The 24,242-nt window shown below is 44.0% G+C and overlaps 1 protein-coding gene across 2 annotated transcripts in view; it reads right to left on the bottom strand.

Annotated features, from left to right (window-relative positions):
- Positions 1–24,242, bottom strand: part of LOC144825057 (nicotinamide N-methyltransferase-like) — an 80,676-nt gene that overhangs the window by 21,176 nt on the left and 35,258 nt on the right. The window lies entirely within an intron of this gene.

Here is a 24,242-nt window from a genome sequence, read left to right on the forward strand (position 1 = left end):
TTTCTGCGCTCTCGACCGGCCTGACAAGCTTTTTGTGGGTTTGTGGGACGAGTATTACGTCCGTTTGGAATTGAGGCAACAGCTGTTTTGTCAAGTATAGGGTGCTTGGGCCGATGTTATGATTAAAGAGTGGAATAGGACACTATAACCATAGTAATCAAATTACTGGATAGACTGTCCCAGAAATACCCAGAAGAGTTATATAGAAAATACGGGATAGATTTCGATTGTGATATTTTGACCAAACCAATGACTGATACACTGGAATAATTAGTCGCATGGCCTCAACTTGTCGCTGATTGTTCAATTATATTGGATCGGTGACATTTGTACCTGAAAGGTGAAAGGAGTTGGATTTCCTTTATGGGAACCAGCATTTGATGTATTGAGTACTGAAGACGCTACATCGCACTAAATTGGTGGCATGCATTTTCATGTAGTCCTGATGAAGACCCCATTTTGACCTATCAAGTTTACGCAAACGCAGAGGGGTCGAAACATCGACGTATCTTCAAAAAACGTCCCAATCAATGTCGAAAGAGTGATTATCCAATTTAATTCTGATGCTTTGACATATGATTTACACTTGTGAATAGGATGTGTCTCTTGATAAATTACTGTATATATAATAATTTATATATGTATTTATTGTAATGTGTTGTGATGTTCATATTTATGTAATGTTCACAATTGCCTAAGTTTGTAATGTAATGTGATTTATGTATTTATGTTTTCAAGTCTAATGTGTTTATATTATATGTGTGGATACACTATTATAAATAATAATTTTCTAGAAAGATTTGGGCGAAGTCTCTTGCTTTGCGATTAATTCGTGGATGATTGACTAATATTTTTCATTCAATATACTTGCCACTATAAGGGTCCTGGTTTGGAAGTAAAATGTTGTGTTTTTTGCATAATTGAAAGTAGCAGAACCATTGTTTGTTTACTGCATTATAACATACAGTCGGCTGCGAGGCTCCGGGGAAGGGGTAGCATAGTGCTCAGTTCTTGGTCTCATATATTCGTCTTTTCAGGTGCAATGGCGCCAGCGGGGCCTGCGTGGTGGAATTTTCCAAATGGAGCATGGGACATTCCTTTGTAATATGGGCAGAGTGTTATGAATTTCGAAGGGAAAGGTTTGGATTTGGGTTTAGTCTCACTGCTCCTGGCACAGTACGGGGGTTATGAAGTGGTACAAGTTGTTTCATACGTACACAGAATGAGTCAGGGTGATATTCGTCCTGATGTTTGCTTATTCAGGTGGGGGGACATGACCTGGGTCAGTGTAAGGCTTAGCACTGTTAAAACGAATGCAGAAGGATCTTCTGGGGGTCAGGCAGCAGGGGTCAGATCGTTCAGGATATGGACAGAATTCACATCACAAAGGCACGGGAGGGGGGTTGAGCGGCCAGCTGCGCTAGATAAGGCCAGGAGGTGGTTTAAGAGGCCTTGGTGATGAGGGGGCACAGGGAGAGTAGAACATCGGCGCTTAAGTATGCTGTTGTTCATTTCATCAGAAAGATGGGGCCACACTTGTCACGTTCTGGACTGAAGTTGTACTACAAACAATTCCAGGAGGTTGGATAGGGCATTCTCTAGTTGGGGGGTCAGAAAAGCCTGGGGGCCAGAATTTTCTGAGTGGCATTCTCCTTTGTAATAGTTGGTAGATTGTTTACAGTTTAAGTTTATTGGTTGAAAAATGTCACTCCGGGTACAGGCAGGAAGGGGAAGTAACATAGGAAGGTTACATAGATAGTTATTTTAGGAACTGAGAAGACATTACACATTTAATGAGTCAGCAGGGAAGACAGAGTTGGGGTTTATAAATGGTTGTAAATGGGGAAACTTTAGGGGTGGGGGTAAGACAGGAAGAATATATTTAGGGCCCGATGTAGGTAATCCCAGATTACCGATTCTTAAATACCAAATCATACCGATTCGGTATTTAAGAACTGGCAATCGAGATGTAGGTAATTTTACCGGATTCATTACTGAATCTGTATGAATCGGTAATTACCGAATCGGTATTTACCGATTCGGTAATTGCCATTCATTCCAATGGGTCTGGAGGCCTATAGGAATGAATGTCAATTACCGAATCGGTAAATACCGATTCGGTAATTGGAGGAAACATTGAAGGGTGGCAGGGTGTCACTTTGACACCCTGTTGCACCCCTCAATTGTGCATGGGTGCACATGTTGCAGACATACATGCCCTTAGGGCATGTATGTCTTCAACATGGCACTGTTTAAAAAGCAAAATAAATGCTTTTTAAAGGGTTTTCATTATTTACCACCAACTTCTAGTTAGTGGTAAATAACGAATTCTTAAACCCCTGTAGCACTGATTACAGTGCTACCTACATGTCAAAATACAGATTAGGTAATTTTACCGATTCGGCATTTTACAGAATCGGTAAAATTACCGATTCTGTATTTTTACATGCCCCTACATCTCCATCTTCAAATACCGGTCGGTGACGGCCGAAATCGTCTGTTACCGACCGGTATTTGGTCTCCTACATCTGGCCCTTAGTGAGGTTTAGTTTTTTACGGCATAGGCCAAGGATATTTGTTGTACGGTGCACCTGTCTTCAGTAAAGCTGCCTTTTTTTACACTTAACAAGCTGGTTGTGGTCTGTACTGCACCCCCTTTGGTCCAATAGGGCTTTGGGAGGGGGGGGGGCCAATGGGAGGCCTGCCTCCCCTGGGGATTTTTGGGCCGGTGGTGCAGCCCAGAGCCCAATTGGGCTTGTTGGGCTACATTTTGGCTGGGGGGGGGTTTGTGTATGGCCATTTTTGGTCACCAGCCACCATTTTGGTGGGGTGACACAGCAGCCGGCCTGGGGATTAGTTAGGGTGAGAAAATGTTGTCCCGCCCGCCCTCTCTGTTTGTTAAAAGGGACGGGGGAGGATTTAAAGTTCAAGGGGTGATGGATTATAGGGTTTTTTTCTTTTTGGTTCGGTAGTTTTGTTGGGAACAGGTGCACCGGGTGGGGAAACATGTAATGTTTTGTTGTCGCTTGAAGCAGGTGCGGGGTTTTTGTACCAGGGTTATGGTTTATGAGGGGGGGGGGGGTTCCTTAGTAATAGTTGGTAGATCTGTTTACAGTTTAAGTTTATTGGTTGAAAAATGTCACTCTGGGTACACGGTGGAAGGGGAAGTAACATAGGAAGGTTACATAGATAGTTATTTTAGAAAATGATAAGACGTTACACGTTTATTGAGTCAGCAGGGAAGACAGAGTTGGGGGTTTATAAATGGTTGCAAATGGGGAAACTTTAGGGGTGGGGGTAAGGCATGAAGAAAATATTTAGTGAGGTTTAGATTTGTACGGCACAGGCCAAGGATATTTTGTTGTAAGGTGCACCTGTCTTCAATAAAGCAGCTTTTTTCACACTTAACAAGCTGGTTGTGGTCTGTGCTGCACCCCCTTTGGCCAAAATCTGTTGTTTAACATGGCACTGCATTGTCGAAGTTCTTGCAATTTTATATCTGGCACTTTTGAGAGATGTAAAATAGTCCCTAATGTTGTGCAGTGCAAGCACTCCATAAACGAGCCAAATGATACATCAAGTAACTACTACATTGAGGTGAGAATAAAATACTCCTCTGTATGGCGCTAACCCCTGCTTTGTGTATAATGTAATAATTGGTAACAATAGGTCAAACAGACAGCTGTACTGTCAAGCTAGACATGAAAAAGGCACAGCAAGAAAAAAAATTTAAAAGAAGACAGACCAAATGAAAAGAAGAAAAAAAAAGACAAAATGTTAAAAACATACAACACAGTACATGAAGAAATATCCTGGGGGATGGGGGGATATGAGGGCAAGACAAACACAGCAAGGTGTTATAGCAAAGACTTTAAAGGAGGGCTTGAGCACAAAAAAAGCATGAGGCCAAGATGTGAGAACTGAACTGGGCTTGATAAAGACAAAATTAGTTTCATGGAGTAAAATAAATCACCTGTATTACATGTAGAGAGCAGAGGCAAGAAGATTAAGACATGGGGCTAGAAGGTGTGGCCTGGGGCTTGTAAGGGGCATAGTAGGAAGGCGGAAATGGATGTGGGGCAAGAAGAAATGATACTGAGAAAGAAGGCTGGTCATGAAGTAATAAACATATGCAGGCCAAAAAGGACTAGGAGCAAAAAAAATATGGTGGGGCAGGAAAAGAGCATGGGGCAGGCATACAATGATGTAAAAAGAAAAAAGAGTTGGGTCAAGAAGAATATGAAATGGCGTGAAAAGGATGTGAAATGAAATAGCATGGGGCAAAAGGAAAAGTCCTGAGCAAGAAGGAAATAAATATATAAACTGAAATATATGGGGCTGACAGAATTTGAATAAGGACAAGACAAAAAAAGAGTGTTTGGCAAGACAAGCTGTGGGATATGGAGCAAACAGATATGGGACACGAAAATACAAAAGTGAGAGCAATAAAGGAATTATGGCTCTAGAAGCCAATCCCCAATAAGTACCAGAGGAGCGGAATCAAGCTACTTAACATACTTGCGCAATGAGCTAGTGCAAAACACAAAAAATACATTATACAATGTGGGGCCTGCTATGCAAGCATGTTAAGCGGTCAGTGGCTACTTGACTTCAAGGTCTGAAACAGTAGTAGTGTTCTGTAACAGCGCCCACATACCCATAGCAGTGACAGTGCTATGCTTTATAAAGGCTGATGGAAAAAAAATGTTTACTAGATAAAAAAAAATGCTACAAAATCTATCTATGATCTTTGAAAGAGTTGTGTTTGTTGTGTTGACCTTGCTGCACTGAGTAATGACAGCTAAACCTCTTGATTTTGTCATGAAAAAACCCACAGGCAAATCAGCACTTTAAATAAAACATATGTGCAGGTGGCATGTAGGTATGAGTGAGTAACAGCAGCAATTACTCTTTGGAAAGGCAATCGGGGCTGAATTACCAGAGGCCTTGTTGTAATAGACAATGATTCTCTCGAGCTGCAGGTCGCTATCTCAGTGATATCTACTGGTCAGAGCGATGCTGTGTTCATCACTGTTCACTTCCTAGAAAGCTATTCGATGTAGAACAGAAAACAAAAAATTGACAAGGCACTTTCTGAACCTAGGCCACTCTAAGAATGACATCTACTGGACAATCATTGACAGACCGAGATATGTAAAGGAGATGGGTACGCATGAATCGGTTTTGTTCCGCAGAGAACAAAAGTGGATATTTAGGCTTAGATGTGATACCCAGGGTCTTAATGCTGAGATCCCCTGGCACAGTCGAGGTAAATAATCCCATTGAGGCCGTCCCCGCACTAGACCTGCTTCCCCTTGTTCTAACATACTCTGGATACTTCATGCCTATTCGTAGGCATACCATTGGACCTAAAGCGTGCTTTCCTCGATTGATGTGTTGAAAGAGCTGACACTACATTTGCGCTATAATCTTGTGGCCTGACTCATAATGTGTCACCCAGAGTTCAACTATATAAATCCACCCCTACTGAATTAGAGAGATATCACCTGAATGAGGGGGGTGCCAGCACGAAAAAGGACATGCTCCTGTTCTGCTTTTGGGGGGCTTGCCTTTGATTTTGTGTCATTATAAGTCCTCTTAACCCAACCACCATGAGTAGTTCATGGTGTGCTATAGCACTCATGTCTCTGCACTGCTTTGCAATATGAACGGATCCTTTTAGAAAGGTTGCCACTGATTGACTATTTTTCTTAACAACCATAGCCTTGTTTTAGTGGGTCCATCGACTACATCATTATAATGACACAATTAACTTTACCTCTACTATGTAGCCTTGTGTAGGAATTCTGCGTCAGGTTATTACGCACACTTCCTGGTTGTCATAGAGATAAGCACATTTTGACCGGCTTCGAGGAGGACTACTCCTCCCATGATGCCAAGCACAGAACCCACGCTTGAGACAACAGGGTATGTCGTCTTTTGCATTCCTCTTTAGCCTGTCATTTCCTGACCACCGCCATTTATTGGTGGCTGTGGGATCTTTTTGATTGTGCGTCCTAGCCAGTGGACTCTACCTTACACAATTCCGTGTTAGTCAGTGCTTTAAATGGAAAAAAATAAGTGCAGGTACTCACCAAAAATAAGCAGTGGATTGAGGGTGGAGTTTGGGGCGGGGCTATGTTTTTTACCTTTCTAAGCTTTGTATGCAAAAAATATGCATGCATTGTAAAATATCTAACCATTTACATAGTACTTACCAATAAGCTCTTAACATTAACCAAAGAAATCTTTTTTTAGCAACTTTATGATAAAATATTGAGAAAAAAAACAGCAAGTTTCCTAACGTTTGCCTTGTAGTTGGGGGGATCGGTGTTGGGGGACATGGCGGCCGGAAGCTAACGGCCGTGACGGAGCTCCTCCCACTTTGTGCATGGCGCTTTACTGTGTCAGCTCGCTCGCGGCTCAGCGAGCTCTGAAGCTTTTACCGTAGCTGGGATAACTGGAAACTGGAGCGGGTTCATCAAAACTGTGGCGGGTAATTTTTTGCACCAGTATCGCTCAACAACCAGAGGTAGGAAACGCGGTGGTGATCACTGCGGCAGCGTGTCAGCTCCTCAGTCGAGGGGCTGAGTCTTGTGGGAGGTTTCATCTGCCCGAGGTAAAGGACTTGCTCGGTGTCGGCGGAGCGGGGGATGTGTGTGTGTGGCGGGGGGTTCCTTTTTCTCCTTTTTTCTTTTTTGGACTTTAACCCTGTGTTGCCCTTGATAGCCTCTAGTGAGTAGTCGATATCTGCAGCCTGACTTTGTGGCTATGAAGCCGGAAAAATGTGGGGAGGTATTTGGAGCCTTTAGTGGTGTTTTCTACACACAAGCGCCAGTTTTTTTTCTCCCTTTCTATCTGGGCGGCTTTTCTCACGTGGTGCCTGCAAGCAAACAAAGGGCCCGGGTAGGGTGAAAACAGGTCAACATCGATACTGGATAGTGGAACCTACCACAGGCGGATGGTGACGGGAGGGGGCGGTATGCCCTTAGAGCCTGCCTGGTTCCGGGAGCTGGGCGCTGTTAAACCCTGGAGGAGTAATCTGGGGAGGCCGTATCAAAAAATTGGCAGGAGGATAACTTACTCATTGGGGATAGCAAGCCCACCCACTGGCAAAATACATGTTACTGGGTGCCTTTTAAGGAGTGGGGGCTGTTACCATGATTCTATTACCTTCATCTTGGGGGTTTCTGCACTGTTTAGTGATACAGCTCTTGGCCAGGAGGGCAGAGCAGGAGTAGGAGACGTTTGTAGTGGTGTCTCAGATACTGCGTCCTACGTCCCCACAGTCTTTATTTACCACTCAGGGATCTCCAACAGCGGTGGAGGTGGGGAGCATTGTATGGAGATAAACAATCAAGATACTACTCGCCTATACCCCGGGCCCCCCAGATAATTCAGATAATCCAGGGCCTGTGGTATCTAGGACTCTCCCCCGGTCGGTAGATATACTCTCCGTAACCGGGCCTCTAACTTAGTGCCAGGTCTCTCCAAACCATACACTTCGCCCCCGGTAACCCTTATTAAAGCTATAGCACAGAAAAGGAAGGTGAAGGGGAAGGGAGATCACAGCGGATCAGACACACCGCCAGGGAAAGGAAAGAGCAAGAAAAAGACAAAAGGCGGGCCATCAGCTGTTGTGAGAGTAACTCCATCACTAAAATCCTATTACAAGGTTCTCTCTGCTAGTACATCAAGCGGAACAAAAGAGATGGCGGCGGTGAAGGCTACAACGAGCCCAATAATTGAAGATACAGAAGCTAATAGGGAAGAGGTTCCCACAGAGGAGATAGCTAATGTAAATTCTTCATCTACACCAACTCAGTCTTGCCCGCCCCTGCAACCGTCCTCACCCTCCACAACCAATATGCTTGAAATGGTGCATACGGCAGTGGAACTCTCTAATAGCTTTTCGGCTTTGGATATCCAAGATACGGAGCAAGCGGAGGAAATATCTGGACACAAAGTGGATGTCCCTAATAGTACCTCCCTGGATATTACAGCATTCACACCATCCATCCCGCAAACTCTGGCAGATATTCTATTGGGTCCAAGAGATGATATAGGGAGACGGTTTATTACATCAGAGGCTAATCAGACGGCCATCCAGGCCTCTTGTGAGGCACTCGCTCAAAAAGTGGAAGAAGTCTCAATAAGGACGGATGCCCTAGAAGCAGAAATGCCTAAGATCAAAGAAGCCCTTACTACAGCTGTAGTTAACATCGTTAAACTGGTCCAGCAGAATCGGGAAATGAGAGAAGATCTCGAAAGACTTGAAAATAATTCGAGGAAAAATAATTTAAAATTCCTGAATATCCCTGAGGACCTTGAAGGGAATGACATTAAGGCATTTATTGTTGCAGTGCTTAAAACGACAGTGTTAAAAGACTCCTCCGACTCAGATCAAGTACTAATGGCTGACATCCAGAGAGTTCACCGCGATCCTTATAGGCGAAATACAGGGAAAGAACGTCCAAGAAAAATCTTGGCCAACTTTCTCACTTACGCCATCAAGGAGAGGATTTTGTCGTTGGCACTCAAAGCTGGCTCTATAAAATCAGTGTCCTTTTCTACACCATTTTCCTTTACAATTCGTTCTGATGTATCACATATTACAGCATTAAGGCAATGGGAAATGAGTAAGAGACTGGCAATCTTTAATTCTTTGGGGGCACGCGCTCAGCTGAAATTTGCTGCTTCACTCCGGGTGATGTGGAATAACCACATGCATATCATACGACATGTGGAGGAAGCGGACAGCCTGATTGAAAAAATAAGAACAGATAATAAAGGGCCAAGTGGAGAAGGGATGCAGGTAGTCGGGGTCGTAGGAAAGGGGTGAGAGATATAGCCACAGAAACATGGGGAGAATTTAGTTGGGCAACTAATAGTTAGATTCGAAGTGTGCTACACACTCATTCCAGGTAACAATTGTTACAGTTAATTGGATTATATATAATTTGTTTTTTACTTTTTTTTTCACAAACATGCACGGGCGGAATGCTCAGAAAGGAACGGAGGGTTCCCCGGGGAGGTAGAGAGGGTTCGGGGTTGCAAAAGGGGGGGGACGGGGAGGGCGCAGGGGAAAAAAGAAAAAAAAATATGTCCTCATCTTATAGACACTCACAAAGACCCCTAATTAAACAACATTGTGTAGAGGGCCATATCGCCATTAAGGCAGGAGGGAGGAGATGTAGATTTCCCCATGACTTACAATAGTATGGATTTTATATCCTGGAATGTTAATGGCCTTCGTTGTATAAGGAGACGCAGGATGATTTTAAAGTATTTTGAGCAATCTACTACGAAAATAGTCTTACTTCAGGAAACTCACTTGAGCTCTTGCGAGAGTAAAGAGGTCTTTGGGAAACTCAAATGGATTGGAGCCTTCTGTTGTTCTGAGCAGTCGACAGTAAATAAGGGTGTAGCAATTTTAATTAAGGCTGGTTTTGGAGGCTCTATAAGGTCATCTGCATCAGACTAGTCAGGAAGATGTGTTCAAGCGCAAGTCGACTTTAGTGGAAATGCCATGACTGTTGTCTCTTATTATGGGCCAAATATAGACGACCCAGCCTGCTTGCAGAAGGTACAGTTCAATCTGGCCGAAGTGCGCTCCCCGATGATCATCGCGGGTCATTTTAATATTTATTTATTTCTTTATTTCGGCCAATTTGGCCATAAAAGACAGATATACAGTTAAAAAATATACATTCATAGTAGCACGCATAGCAAGAAGGTAATGTTAAAAATAATTTTTACATTTTCCATTTAAGATGTATTTCATTTTGTCCGATTATTAAAAACATATACACGGGTCCTGCTCAGAGTACCTGACCATGTTTTCTTACGAGTGATGTAGACAGAGTAAAGGAACCTACTTATGCTAAATACAATGTACTGGGTTGAATTACTTTTCATGACCCTATAAGCTGTAGAACAGGATCTGGTTCCTAGAAGGTTACACATTGGTTTTAACCATTTCTTTCTGGCATTCACATAAGCACTACATATAAAAAACATGTGAACCTCATTTTCCATACAGGCATTGGAACACATAGGACAGCACCCGCTTTTAACATTCAATTCTCCCAGTTTTTTCTGTAACCATCGATCTGTATTGTGGTTCAGCATAAGTATCCCATACCTAAACTTTAAGTAGAGGGACTTTGCGATGGGTGGCTCTATCTCGTCCAAGAATAATTCAAAACGGAACTCATCCTTGAATGATAGAAAGTCCTGAACTGCAGACCCAACTCTAGTTCCATTAACTACTTTGTCACTCATATGGGTCCAAAAGGCTCGCTTAACCAATAGTTTAGAAGATGTCAACAAATTTTCAGGCGTCTCCCACATTGAGTATAGACCCAGGAGCGTAAACCATTTTTTGATATGGAAAAACCACTTGATAGAATTAAAAGAATCAAGATTCAGCAGTTCTTGTAGACCATTTCTATATTCTACCAATTCTGGGGTGGTCCATAACCTAACCCAAAATATTAGTGGTCTTAGAATGGCAAAATAATCTGTTCTTCTAAAATTCAGGTCGAGTTGAAGGGGTATTAGAGGGGTACTATTTGGGACCCTTACAATGGTACGCATAAATTTATTGTCCAAGTTCTTAAAGCTGTCTTTTGCCCAAGGTCCCCATATCTCTGCTCCGTATAACACAGCAGATTGAGTTTTAAATTTAAAAAGTTCTAAAACAGGGGTTACACTTTTACTTGTACTGGCATTTAGTTTGCATATAAGCGGTTTAACATTGTGGGCATATGATATCTTGCTTTTCTCGATTTGGGCCTTCCAACTTAATTTCGAATCGAGTGCAACACCCAGATAAGAAAAGTTTTCCACAATACCTAATTTCTGATTATTCAAGGTCAGGAACCCTCTGTCTGGTTTACTCGGATTTAATGACATACATTTAGTTTTATCTGGATTAATTTCCAGGCCATTTGTCATGCAGTAGCAGCTAAAACAGTTAAGGAGTGCCTGGAGACCCTTCTTGGTCTGAGATATGAGGATGGTGTCTTCTGCAAAAAGCAGCGCAGGCACCCTTTCACCATTAAGCTGCGGGGAATCATTAGTGCAACCATTCAGATAATCGGGGACATCATTAACAAACAGAGAGAACAGGGTTGGGGCCAAAACACACCCCTGGCGAACCCCGCGTTCAATAGGGATGTTCCGAGTCAGCTCGCCATTAGGACCCCACCTTATGTTTGCAAAGTTGCCAGTGTGTAGCTCAACTATTTGAGCCAGGAGGCATCCTGGTAGACCCACTTCACTTAATGTTTTCCAAAGCAGACTGCGCGGGACCAAATCAAATGCAGCTCTCAGGTCAACGAAAGCTACATAAAGGTGACCTTTCCTAATATGCACGTACTTCCAGATCAAACAACAGAATCGGAATATTTGGTCTATTGTGCTGGTCTTACTCCTAAAACCTGCTTGAAATTTGGAGATTATATTGGAATCGTCCAGCCAGTCGTTGATCCGAAATAACAGGTGTTTAGCATAGAGTTTTTGCAACGTGTCCATAAGACTAATTGGTCTGTAGTTAGAGGGTGTCAGTCTATTCCCCTTTTTAAAAATTAACACAACTTCCGCTGCACGCCAACTATCTGGAAAACAACAGTTTGTAGATAGAACATTGAACAAGCGGTTCACATAAGGGGCCCAGACTCCTACATTGTGTTTATATAGGTCCCCAGGTATTTTATCTGGACCTGGTGCTTTAGTGTTTTTGAATTCATTAATTGCCCTTACTGTTTCCTCCAGTGTAAAATTAAGGGGTTCAATAGGAGGGGGAAACCATATACCCTTGTTGTTAACACCATCGTATTCTTGATAAAGAGATGTGAAATGGGTCACCCAGGTAATTTCATCCAGAAACGTGTCTTTCACAACTCTGCCTGCGTGCCCCTCATTTGCCACCAACCTCCAGAATCCAGCATTATCATTGATTTTTGCAGCAGCTAACATTTCAGCCCAGATCGACTCCTCCCACAGTTTTTTTGAGATTCTTTGGACGCGTTTGTACTCCTCCCTTGCAAGTTTAACTTCTTCTTTTGGCCTACTTTTAATAGCAAGCAGTAAGTTTCTCTTAGCGTGCCTACATGAGTGGTCATACCATAATTTGCCATGACTGGCCACTCTTATATTTTGTTGTTTTTTCCTTGGCATTTTTGACAGATATATTTTTAGTTCACTGAAGAAAACATTGTGGAGTTCAATAAAATGATCAAAATGTACAGGTAGGAAGGTTTGGTCGGCTATATGTGCAAACGTCTGCTCAAAGAGAGAGTACACTGACGCTAGAGCCTTGCCGTCTGCCAAAATGCGGGGCCATTTTACTGCCCGTCTATTATTATTTATGTGAACATCCTCATACATTCTTCCGTGGGTGTTCATAGTTGGTGAGGTAATAGTGTCACTAAACATATGCACGTCGATGTAAAGTTCCAAAGGATAGTGATCACTTTCCCCCCTATTTGTCACCTTTAAGTCAATCAAGAAATGCCAGATACTAAGTGAAACAAGTATGAAGTCTAAGTTGCTGTTAGCTTTGGGAAAAGTTGGATGTTTCAGCAAATCCGAAGGGAGGCGGCCATTGCATGCTCTAAGGCCATGATCTACAGTTAGCCTTAGTAGTTGGCCGACCAAAGTAGAATACTTAACATTTTTTTGAGTTTCAAGCTGGGGAATTTTATACACTTGGTCCTCATCTTCAAAAACATCATTGATACCTGGAACAGGTTCGAAGTTGCAGTTTAGATCTCCTCCCAAAATAACCGGAGTATCTCCAACTACATTCTTAAAAAAGAGGTCCAATAATTCCAGCGTAGGTGAAACCTTAGAATGACCGATCGGTCTATTGTATACATTGATGATGTAGCATTCATTTCCCTTAGGGGGAGTAACCTTTAGGGACAAAATGTCAGGAGTGCCTGTATCAATAGATTCAACCTTCATGACCAGTGTTATTTTAAGCCAAATGATCAGACCCCCTGATGGTCTTCCTCTATCAGACTGGACTGCCTCAATTCCATAGGTCTTGTAACCAACTCGGTGTGGAACTTCGGTTGCCCAGGTTTCTTGCAGAAGACAAATATCACTGGTGTCAATATAGTCTGCCCAATCGGGGTCCTTTAGGTTCTTGGCAACCCCAGCGATGTTCCATGATAGAATAAGCAAGCGAGATGTCAGGCTCTGGTCATCAAGGGCTGACATGATTACCGGTTGATTGGGTACACTACCTAACTGGCAATTGACCATTTCTTTCTCCACCTTGTTTGCCATATCTCTAGTTACAGTATCAGGTCCCCCATCCAGACTACCCATAAGTAGGGTGTGGCATACTTTATCAAGTGGTAGAGGCAGTTCCCTATTGGGGTGATTTGTCATTATCCTACACATCCTATCCTCAACATCCTTATTTACATCAAGCATTCGTTGGTGCATTCTGGGATGGGAACTATCAGTACCAAGATTGCAAAAGGTGTCGTATAATTTAGAAATACAATCAGGCATAGTTCCAAGTCAGTCAACGGCATCTAAACAACTGTATCTATTAAAAGTGGGGATGCCAGACCACATATTTTGATCAACCTGTCTAGCCAGGTTGGGTGCGTAACCATGGTACTGGTTAACAATGTTCCAATTGGAGCCATATTGAGTGGGCCTAGGTGGAGGGTAAAAGAACGATAGAGGTCTAACTTCAATGGACGATGTTACTCCATATGATTTCCATTTGCAAATATGTTCAGCACTATGGGTTTCCTCGAAGGATATGACAATACAATCACCCATAATTGATTTGGCCATGGGACCTACCCACGGTACTCTCCGAACCATGAGAATATTGCTTTTCATGTGGTTCGGAATGGGTTTATTTGTGTTTAACCAATATATCACTTTGTTTTTTAGAGAGTGAAAGGTCTCTTCATATTGGCTTTCTAGTTCGGGCACCCCTGTGAGAACAGCTACAAATGGACTAGCATCGGGTGGTAGGTCTATAAACCCTCCTCTAAAATTATTATACATATGTCTAGATTGGTGACTTGCCTTATTGGTACTATTTGCAAAAGGTCTGTCAGACAAGAGTTTGTCACTTGCCGGAGTGATATGAGGGAAGACAGAAGGATTTAATGGGGGTTTATTTAGGGCTTTTGCACTCTGACTAGAGGGATGGGTAGTAGCAGCATTTGGCAATAGAGATGTGTTGCTTTGGCCATGGCTTTTCTGCGACGGTTTGGTAGTGGAGTTTACAGATGTAGAAGTTGTGGGAATTGAATATAATTTGTCATTAGTGTTTATTGGTTGTTTAGTGTTTGTGTGTTTTACTATTCCCTCCTTTTGTTCCTGTTCATTAGTTGGATTTTTAATCGTTGGAAGTACGGGAGGAGGAACTAGATCTTGCTTGGGGACTATAGGAACATCAGTACAATTGAGGCTCAAGCTTGATAAGGTAATGACACTTTTCTCTACCTCAAGCAACTGGTTCTCAATACCAGTTAGCCTGACTTCTAGTGGTCTAAGTAGTCTCTTAAGTGTCTCCCATACCAAGTTTAAAAATTCTTCCCTTCCCCCTTCTTGTTCTGTCTTATCTAAGGAGACTCTTTGGTCCTCATGAACTGAATGGGCAGCCATTGTAATCGAGTTTTGCTCATCAGTGCTGTCATTAAAACTTTCTACTGGTAAAGGCGCTTCCTCTGATATAGTGTTGTCAATAGTTACACTAGGCACATTTGGAACACCCCTCATAATATTCTGGCTAAGTGCTACCTTGGCTTTTTTTCTAGCATAGGCAGTCAAATATTTGCGTTTTCTCTTATGCTTTGGGTGCGCTTCATCGGGCAGCTGGCTTTTATTAGACTCTATTTCAGCCAAAACTTTTGGGTTCTCCTCATTTATGGTACCCTCAATACTCCCTATCGTGGAGTCCAAGGGAGGAGGGCTTTCGGGATCGACACTAACAGATGGTGCAACAGAGTCATGAGTAGTAGGGGGGGTTGTTCCCTTAACAGTAGAATGAACCTCAGCCAGAATGATAGTTGGAATAGGTCCAGTAGTGCGCTCGGGAGTTTTTGAGTTAGCAATACTACCTAAAGAAGATTTTTTCATCTGCGCAAATTCGGTAGAGAGCCTCCTAGCACACTCTAGTTCTAGTGATACTTTGTGCTGGAGTTTGGTTATTTCGTTATCAATTGAGAGGCTAGTCCTAGTGATAAAATCGTCTAAGGTGCCTGTGGGCTTTTTTAAGGTCTTAGTGGATTTACTCCTGGTTTCACGGACAGACATTATGTGGGCAATATATGAAGTAAATCAAAGCAGGGAACCCAACTATATCATTCACATAGAAAGGCCAAGAGGGAGGGCCCGGTCCGGTCTTAATCGGTCTAGAACGGCCTAAAACGGCCCTGTCTTTGCCCAGTCTTAGCCCAGGCTGCGTTCCGCGCTGCGGGAGAAGGAGGCTATGATATAGGGGGCGTGGGGGGCGTGCCAGCAGGGAGAGCGGACCGGAAGCTCTTCCTTGGTCTTGCAGGGACTTCTGGGAAATGAAGTCCCCGCACACTCGCAGCCCCGCTGACGCCTCGCGCCCACAACCGCCTTACCTCCACCTGGATGCCCCGCTGTACTGGAGACTGCCGCTCCCGTCGATGCGGCACCCGCGGAGCGGGTGCGGCGAGATATGGGTCTGGAGTTCAAGCGCTCGGAGAGCTGGTGCTGGTTTTCAAAAAGTGCCGCTGTGCCTCTGGCCTCACAGTAAGTCCGCTGCTAAGACGGAGTAAGTGTCCCACCGTTGGAGGGCTGAACACCTCTTAAGAACCTCGTGGGGGGGGCGGGGGGCGGGCCAGCAGGGAGAGCGGACCGGAAGCTCTTCCTTGGTCTTGCAGGGACTTCTGGGAAATGAAGTCCCCGCACACTCGCAGCCCCGCTGACGCCTCGCGCCCACAACCGCCTTACCTCCACCTGGATGCCCCGCTGTACTGGAGACTGCCGCTCCCGTCGATGCGGCACCCGCGGAGCGGGTGCGGCGAGATATGGGTCTGGAGTTCAAGCGCTCGGAGAGCTGGTGCTGGTTTTCAAAAAGTGCCGCTGTGCCTCTGGCCTCACAGTAAGTCCGCTGCTAAGACGGAGTAAGTTTTAATATACTCCTTGATCCACTGCAAGACCGTTCTAACTACCATCGGGCAGTTACCACTCCGAGATCTCGCCGTGCCATGATGAATATGATACACGAACTTGGCTTAATTGATACCTGGAGAGCCAAGAATGGCTCGGTGTCAGGCTTTACATACTTCAGTAAAAAAAATGGGCATGCATCAAGACTGGATTATATCTTGATGGATAGAGTATGTTTAGAGGCCTTGCTAGATATTCAACTTTTACCTTGTATTCTGTCTGATCATGCCCCTATTTCCTTTTCAATCAATATAGGAAGGGCTAGGATTTCAACAGGTCGTAGATGAACTCTAAAAAGGGCAGCTCTGAATGATCAAGCCATTGTCACAGCGGTCGGCGTTTCTTCCACTAACTATTTTTTTGAATAATACAGGTTCTGCCCCGCTTGAATTTGTTTGGGACGCCTATAAGGCTCATATTTGAGGTCAGTTTCTTAGCCTAACCAGCCTTAGTAACAGAAAAGAGGCAGCTAAATTTAGGACAATAGAAAAGAAAATCTCATCTGTGGAAGCTCGGAGATTAGGCGCACAAGAGGATGTCTTGGCACAGGTCTTGGCCGAAATAGAATGTTTACGCTTAGAATACCGAGGTTTATTAGACCAAAAAGTTAAGGCTCAATGGGCTGCATATTCAATGGAAAATTATGAGTTCGGTGAGAGGGCCGGTGCAGTATTGGCAGGAAAGATAAGAGCAGACCGGGTTAGGAACAACGTTAATAGGTTAATAATTGATGGCCAGGGAACTATATCTTACGATCAGGAAGATATGGAAAAATGTTTTTTTTCCCTCTTTTCAGAATTATATCAAGAAGAGGCCTCTCCAGATTCTATCATGACTTTACAGTGGTTGGAAAGTAAGGCTCTCCCAGGCTTAGCTGAGGACAGCCGCAATATGTTTAATAGCCGCTTTACAGAAGAAGAAATAAAACTATATATAAAAAAAATCTAAAATAATAAAGCAGCAGGGCCTGATGCTCTTCCTGGCGAAGTATATAAAACGCTCCAGGATCTTTTGGTACCAAAACTCTGTGAGCTATTTAATTATATATATTGCCCTCAAGGTAGAATTCCGCCGTCTTGGAAAGAATCCACCATTGTGTTAATTTTAAAACCGGGGAAGGACCCTCTTAGGGCAGACTCCTATAGACCAATCTCCCTGCTGAACGCAGATTATAAGATCTTTACTAGTGTTTTGGCAGGGAGATTGGCCAAGCTGGTCCCGTTCCTGATTAACCCGGACCAGAAGGGTTTCATCCCAGGGAGATATATCCATGAATTAACCTTACAGCTGATCGGTAATATTGATCTTGCCGTGGCACGGTCGGAGCCTTTAGCGGTGGCAGCTTACGACGCGGCGAAGGTTTTCGACCGTGTCAACTGGGGATTTCTCTGGGATGTTCTTACCATTATGGGGTTCGGAGAGACCTTTATTCAAACTATAAGAGGATGCTATGAGGGTGCTTTGGCGGTGATTTTATTGAACGGCTCTCTGTCACCACGCTTTAATATCAGGAGGGGTACAAGGCAGGGGTGACCCATCTCGCCCCTCTTGTTCGATCTCTATATCGAGCCTCTGGCACAAGCATTGAGGTTAGATGATCAAATTACACCTTTCAGAATAAAGGACTACTGTTGCCAGCTGGCTTTATATGCAGACGACCTATTGGTTTATACCAGCAATCCGGCAGAGTTCTTCCCCAGAGTCGAGGAGATCATGGCAGACTATGGTCGATACTCCGGTTATCTAATCAACAACACAAAAACAGAAATAATGTGCTGGGGAGTTGACCAGTGGGAGAGAGCAACAAGCAGCCAGTTTAGGTACTTAGGCATATTAATCACATCTGACCTCAATAACATAGTGAAAGTAAATCTGAAAAACGTGGCTAAAGATATTGATCATCTATTTTCGAGATGGCAAAACCTTCCGTTAACAATATATGGCCGCGTTAACCTGGTCAAAATGGTCATCTTGCCCAAACTAACCTATCTATTCAACACGATACCCTTAACATTCCATGATAAAATCTTAAGAAAGATACAGGGGAAGATAGGCAGTTTTATCTGGGCAAATAAGAACGCCCGGATGTCTTGGAAAAGACTGAAAAAAAGACAGATAAAGGGGGGGCTGGCACTCCCGGATGTTGTGTGGTATGCCTTTGCTTTTCAGCTAAAAAATGTCCGTACCCTTTTAAGTAGCCCAGACAATTCTCACTGGGGGCAGATTTTGAACACGATGTTAGATCAGGAAGGGGGTGGCCCTGGATTTTTGTATAAATTTGGTGCACCAAGATTTTACAAAAAGGTTCGCCTAAAGGTACTAAAATCTGCCTTGATTCTTTGGAACAGAGTTAAGGGATGTTGGGGTGTAAAATATTATTCAGATTTTGCCCCTATATGGGACTCCCCAGGTACACCACTATGTCTCCAGGATAGCCTGTCTCTATCAGTCAGGAGAGCGGGAATAACAATCTGGTCAGGCTTAGTATCATCGGAGGGGGTACTTCCCCGGGAGGTTTTGCGGTCTAGGATTGGGGACTCCCTCTCAAGATTTAAATATATCCAACTCTGTTTGTGGTATTCCACTGAGAAAAACAACATTGTGGAAATTGGGACATCGAGTCGGCACTTCAGGCCCCGACTCACAGGAAGAAAGAATTGGGATTTTTATATAGGGAACTGATTGAGGCGAATGAAATCCTAGCTCCACCGTTATATTTTGTTTGGAGACTTTCTGTCCTGGAGGACCCTTCAGCTGATCTGTATAATCTATCTCTTCAATATCTATATAGATTTGTTAAATCTGCGCTCCTTAAAAAGAATCACTACTACGTTATAAATAGGCTTTATTACACCCCCAAAAAAATCGCTAAATTTGTCAGCCCACCTCCTGTATGCCCCAGATGTGATATGCCAGAGGCTGACGATATCCATGTTTTTTATGACTGCCCTATGATCGGCCCCTTTTGGGCCACTATTGAGAGGACATTGGAGAGTGTTTTTAAGATGAAACTTAGTCTCAATGTTGTAAGGGTTTTTTTATGGTTTGGACACTGATCTCACTAATGGGCTAAGGGGGACACAGGTGGCTTTATTTTTTACTTTAATTCTTATTGCACGCAGAGAAATATGTAAAGTTTGGAAGGATGTTACCCCTCCCCTGCATAAAAAGTGGCTTCAATCTGTACTTAGAATTGCACGTTTAGAAACGGGTACACCACATAATAGGAATAGCATGGTATGGCAACCTCTGCTGGAATGGGCTAAGGAAATGAGGCTGGTAACAAACCTAGAAATTGTCCAATGATTACACCTGGCCCCAGAATAAAGGGGTAGCCGGGTCGGCTCTGGGTACAGCAAGAACTTCAACCCGGGGCCCCCAGAATGGATAGGGGTTGCGAGTGTTCATTTGTACGTGCCAAGGTGAGATGAGGACAAAAAAAAAACATTTGCCTTTTAGTTTGCATTCATATCCTTGATGCAGAATCATAAACCACTGAACTATATGACAACGTTTGTAACTTGTGTCCTGCAGGCAACACAATGATCTCTGTGGCACAAAGAGTAACCAGCAGAGCTCTCTATATGAAAAAAGAAATCGGTGAACTGCATGTTTCATGCTGTGCATTACAGCAGCAACATTGATCCTCTATGCAATTTTATGTTCAGTCAAACCTTTGATTAGAAGAATGCGCACACACACACACACACATTTCCAGCAAGTGCATTAACCACCAGAGTTATTAAAGTGCCATTATACCCGGGAATGTACTGGTTACACAAAGATCTCTGTTCCAGATAATGTTTCGAAATGCAGCGTGCTGTGATGATTTAGGCAAGGCAGAATAAAGGTATTATCACATTTGTCTTGTTGTCAAACTGTTTGGGGCAGAGTTAAAAAAAATGATTATGTTCAGACTTTGCTCTAGGAGACTGTGCCATTTTCTGCTTCCAACCCTTGGCCTTTGCCCGATTAATAAAGCTGGAGTTGGCCCCATGAGTAGGTATTTTTAAAGGACATTTGTTAGAGGTGTGTGAGCTACTTGCAGGTCGTGCCAGGCTTCAGCCAGATGCTGGGCTCTGGATCAACTCAAGGTTCTCTTGAAACTTCGAGCCCAAAATGAGACAACATTTCATATGGCTTCTGCCTGCTGCACTCGCTGTACCCTTATGCACAAAGTTAATCACTAAACATTAGCATCTAACTTAAAAAGGAGAGATAAATAGCAACCTATTTAGTGGCTGATATGTACAAAGTTAAACAAGAAAACCTTGGATTTATCCCGGCTTCTCCACTCAACCAAAGTCTGTGATCTTAGGCAAATATTGTGTTTTACAAATGTCCCTGTTTCTTCATTATTCCTCAATATTGTATAATGAGACATATTAATGTCAAAGCTGCACCATGTTAAAGAAATATGCTTTTTTTGTTTTGAAGATCCTTTATCCTGTTTGTTGGATGATTTGCATTGGAAACATTTCAGGGCTTGTCTGATTCAAGGTCTCCTAGAGCCCAGCCAAACCCTTGGCTCGGCTGTCCCTGTACAATTCTTGGCTCCCCACCACTACATTTCTTTTCTGGGTGGTAAACCTGCTGCATCATTTGTTCACATAGCTGGCATTTTCTTAAAGAGATACACAAAATTCCACAAAATAATCAGAGCATCAAAAGAAAAGAAGTACTGCTAACACACATTCCCTACAAGCTGAAAAAAAGTATAAAAACATTTGCCCCCTTTCACACACACTCGCCCCTCACACACTTAAAAGCCTATCACATGCTATCTGAGTCACATCTAGTTTCTCACAAAACACAGGATACTTTTCATTCTCAGTCACACCTACGCTTGCCGACTCACACACGTATTGTTTTTACTTTCTGGCCCTCACACATTCTCTTTCACACGCAGTGCCTGACGTTGGAGGCCACCAAAAACCTTAATAGGTGCAGCACATAGTCGGGGGGGTCGCCTTTTGTGTTTTGTACGTATTCGCTATTGAAACCTTTTCAGAGACTGTCACAGGTGTGTTTGTCTCATTGGAGCACAGATACTTTGGAGGTGATTTGGCTGCGGCAAATTAAAGCATTGGTTTAGTAGTACTTCGGCTTGGACTACAAATCCCATGGTGTCGGGCACTGTTAGTTGAACTCCAGGCTGACGTCACGAAGGTGGCTTGCACCATCAGACTCATTGCCTCCCCTCGCTCACCCCTTAACAAATGGAGCCACACATTCACTCTTTGGCCTCTCTGGGGCGAGATCTCGCCCCAGAGAGGCCAAAGAGTGAATGTGTGGCTCCATTTGCTCCAGTTACCGAGCTCCCGGTAAAATAAGTGGGGGGACGCTGTCCACCCCCGTGGTACCCCGACTCGAGCACCAGTTAAACTTACTGGACATGACATCACTAGTCATGTCCACCCAATGCTTCTTTCCGGCTATTAAAATATGATAGCACTATGGCGACCCTTCTTCTCGCCAGGACCCTGCGTTACACAGTACACTCGGTTCAGGATTTAGGTAAGCGTTTGTTACATTGGAGCCTTTCTGACTCTTTAGACCTGCGTTCTTTGTCTAGTTGGAGGCAGTTTAGACAGAGCACTTGACCGAGTTCGAGTGCGAGACCGGAACGAATTACAACCCTCCCTCATTGATCTTGCCCAGCACGCGGGCCGCAGTCCAGAGAGAGATGGGGGGGTCACGGCAGGTCAGCCCATTTGTGTATTTCTTGCCAACTCTCTCCTCGGCCGTTTCTGGGCTCAGATTCAGAGCAGCATTGCCGCACTATCGACGCTGGCTAAGTGCCCTAGCTCTTTGTACACCTTTCCAAAGGGTAAGATAAGTTCACAAGGTGACATTAGTGTGCCCCATCCGTGTATTGATCACATTACAGCTGTACGGATGCTTAATCACAGATGGCTCCTTTATTCTTGCAGAGAGATATAGATTTATAATCACACTGATGAGAGGGGACTCTGAGTTTGGGTGCATGAACTTTTTCTCCATGTTAGCGGAGGCCCATCTCTTTGCTCCTCGGTCTTTACACATGTTGTTCAGTGGGAGATTGTCTATTTTGACCTTTTTGTCCATCGTCCTCAATATATTTAGAAGCAGATGCCTTTTAACACACACTAGAATAAGATTTTGAATGCTTTCTCCACACAGCCATTGCTTTTAATTCATGTTTCTTGCGGTTCTATGAGCCAAACTGGCTGTGGGGTACGTTGTGACTGTAGAGAGCCTAAGTCTATCCCCTCCAGCAGGAAATAATGTTACCTTCTTTTTGCTCACTAATACACCCTGTGTTTTATGAAGGGTCTACAGGGGGATTGTGAAGGTGCTTTGGGACACACTATGTGCTACATAATTACTGTAGGCGAAGTGTATCATGCTCTTTCTTTTGTTACAGATGGGGATGGTGTATTAACTACCAGCGTTACTGATGGGCGCTTATGATTAAGGCCAGTATAAACATCAGGGCCGGACTGGCCATAGCGGGCACCGGGCAAACCCCCGGTGCGCTACACGGGTGGGGGCCGGTTTTGGGCCCGTGGGGGCCGTTTTTGTTACAGGGCCGTTTTTGCAGCATAGAGAAAACTGGCCCCGGCAAAGAGTTCAGCGGCACCTCCAACCCCCCCAGTGGGGAGTGGGGGCCGGCCGAGCACTTTGCCAGGGCCGGTTGAGGTTCCCAGTCCAGCCCTGATAACCATCTTGTTTAACATGAGTATGGCATAAATTTACAGAGAGAATAGTACTACATATTCGGTCCTGAAGAATGTCTATGAACTCTGATTGTAGTCTAACAAAGGCATAAACGTGTTGACCTCTATGGGGAATATTTGTTTTGAACTTCCAGTCCTCTCACTATTTAATCCTACCCAAGTACACTATTGAATAAAAAAATGGAGCCCTTAAGATAGTTTTATCTTATTATGCACATTTTTCTTAGCACTTTGCCCCTCACTCACCTACAGTGCTTTGTGGCATCCCCTTGTCTGAAAACACCTTAGTTCCTCTCCACCAACCACATTAGGTGGAGAGTCATAGCCCACATCTGGGACCTTGCGGCCCCGATTTGAGGAGGGAGCCCAATGATGAAGCACATCTCCCTTGGGTGAATGAGGGTTCTCATCCTTGGAAAGGACTCCTTCCTTTTGCTCCTAATACACAACCCCCATTTTAGCAGAACATTTCTTTAGTGAGTTTTCATATTCAGATAGGGAGCAATACGTTCTCTTGTGGGAATCACTCCCTTAGATCCCAAGTGTGGTATTATTGGAAAACAGACATAGAGAGCAATTAGACAGCCCGTGAGGCCAGAATGTGTCACTCCCCAGAGACAAGTACCAGCCAGCTGCCCCCCTGATGACAGCCAGGGCTGCGTGGTCACAGCTCCCTCAGACCCAGGTGTGGCTATACCATGCCGAGCTTAGAACGATTGCATTGTAATCATCCATTTATTCACCTCCTCCTGCCCCCACTGCCATCAATACTTGGGGGTGGCTATGCGCCGTTGATCTTGGAATTATTGTTATGATGTAGTCACTCATTCACCTCCACCCCAACCTGTGTGCACAGAACAGTACTGGAAAAAATATGAAAACAAAGGTTTAAGAAAATTAGTATGCTTCTCTCCCATACTGAACTACCACAGATCTTTGCAGACCAGCGATAGCGCGCTGGCTCAGTCTCGACCTAAAAATGATTGTCATCTGACCATTGTATGCCTCTAAAAGGATCATTATTAGCACATGAAATGCTCTGGGGGATAGGTCCAAAGATAAATCATTCACTTATGGCCTTCCATTGCCCTTCAACATGCCTCCAGTCAGCCAGCCTGTTTTTGGCAGCGGTACCTGAAATTAAGAGAGCACATTCAGGGGGGGCGTACCTTCTCTTACAATGCTGCCAGACTATGGAACACCCTCCCCATCAGCTGCACTCAACTGCCCACCACCTCTCCTTCCGGAAGCAGCTGAAGACTTGGCTCTCCCAGAATCTGCTTAAACCACCCAACCTCTATTTGCTTGTTGTTGCTAGCGCGGGGAGGCCTAAGGGTA

This window comes from Lissotriton helveticus, chromosome 3_1 (genome assembly GCF_964261635.1).
Source record: "Lissotriton helveticus chromosome 3_1, aLisHel1.1, whole genome shotgun sequence".
In the NCBI taxonomy this organism is placed as follows: domain Eukaryota; kingdom Metazoa; phylum Chordata; class Amphibia; order Caudata; family Salamandridae; genus Lissotriton; species Lissotriton helveticus.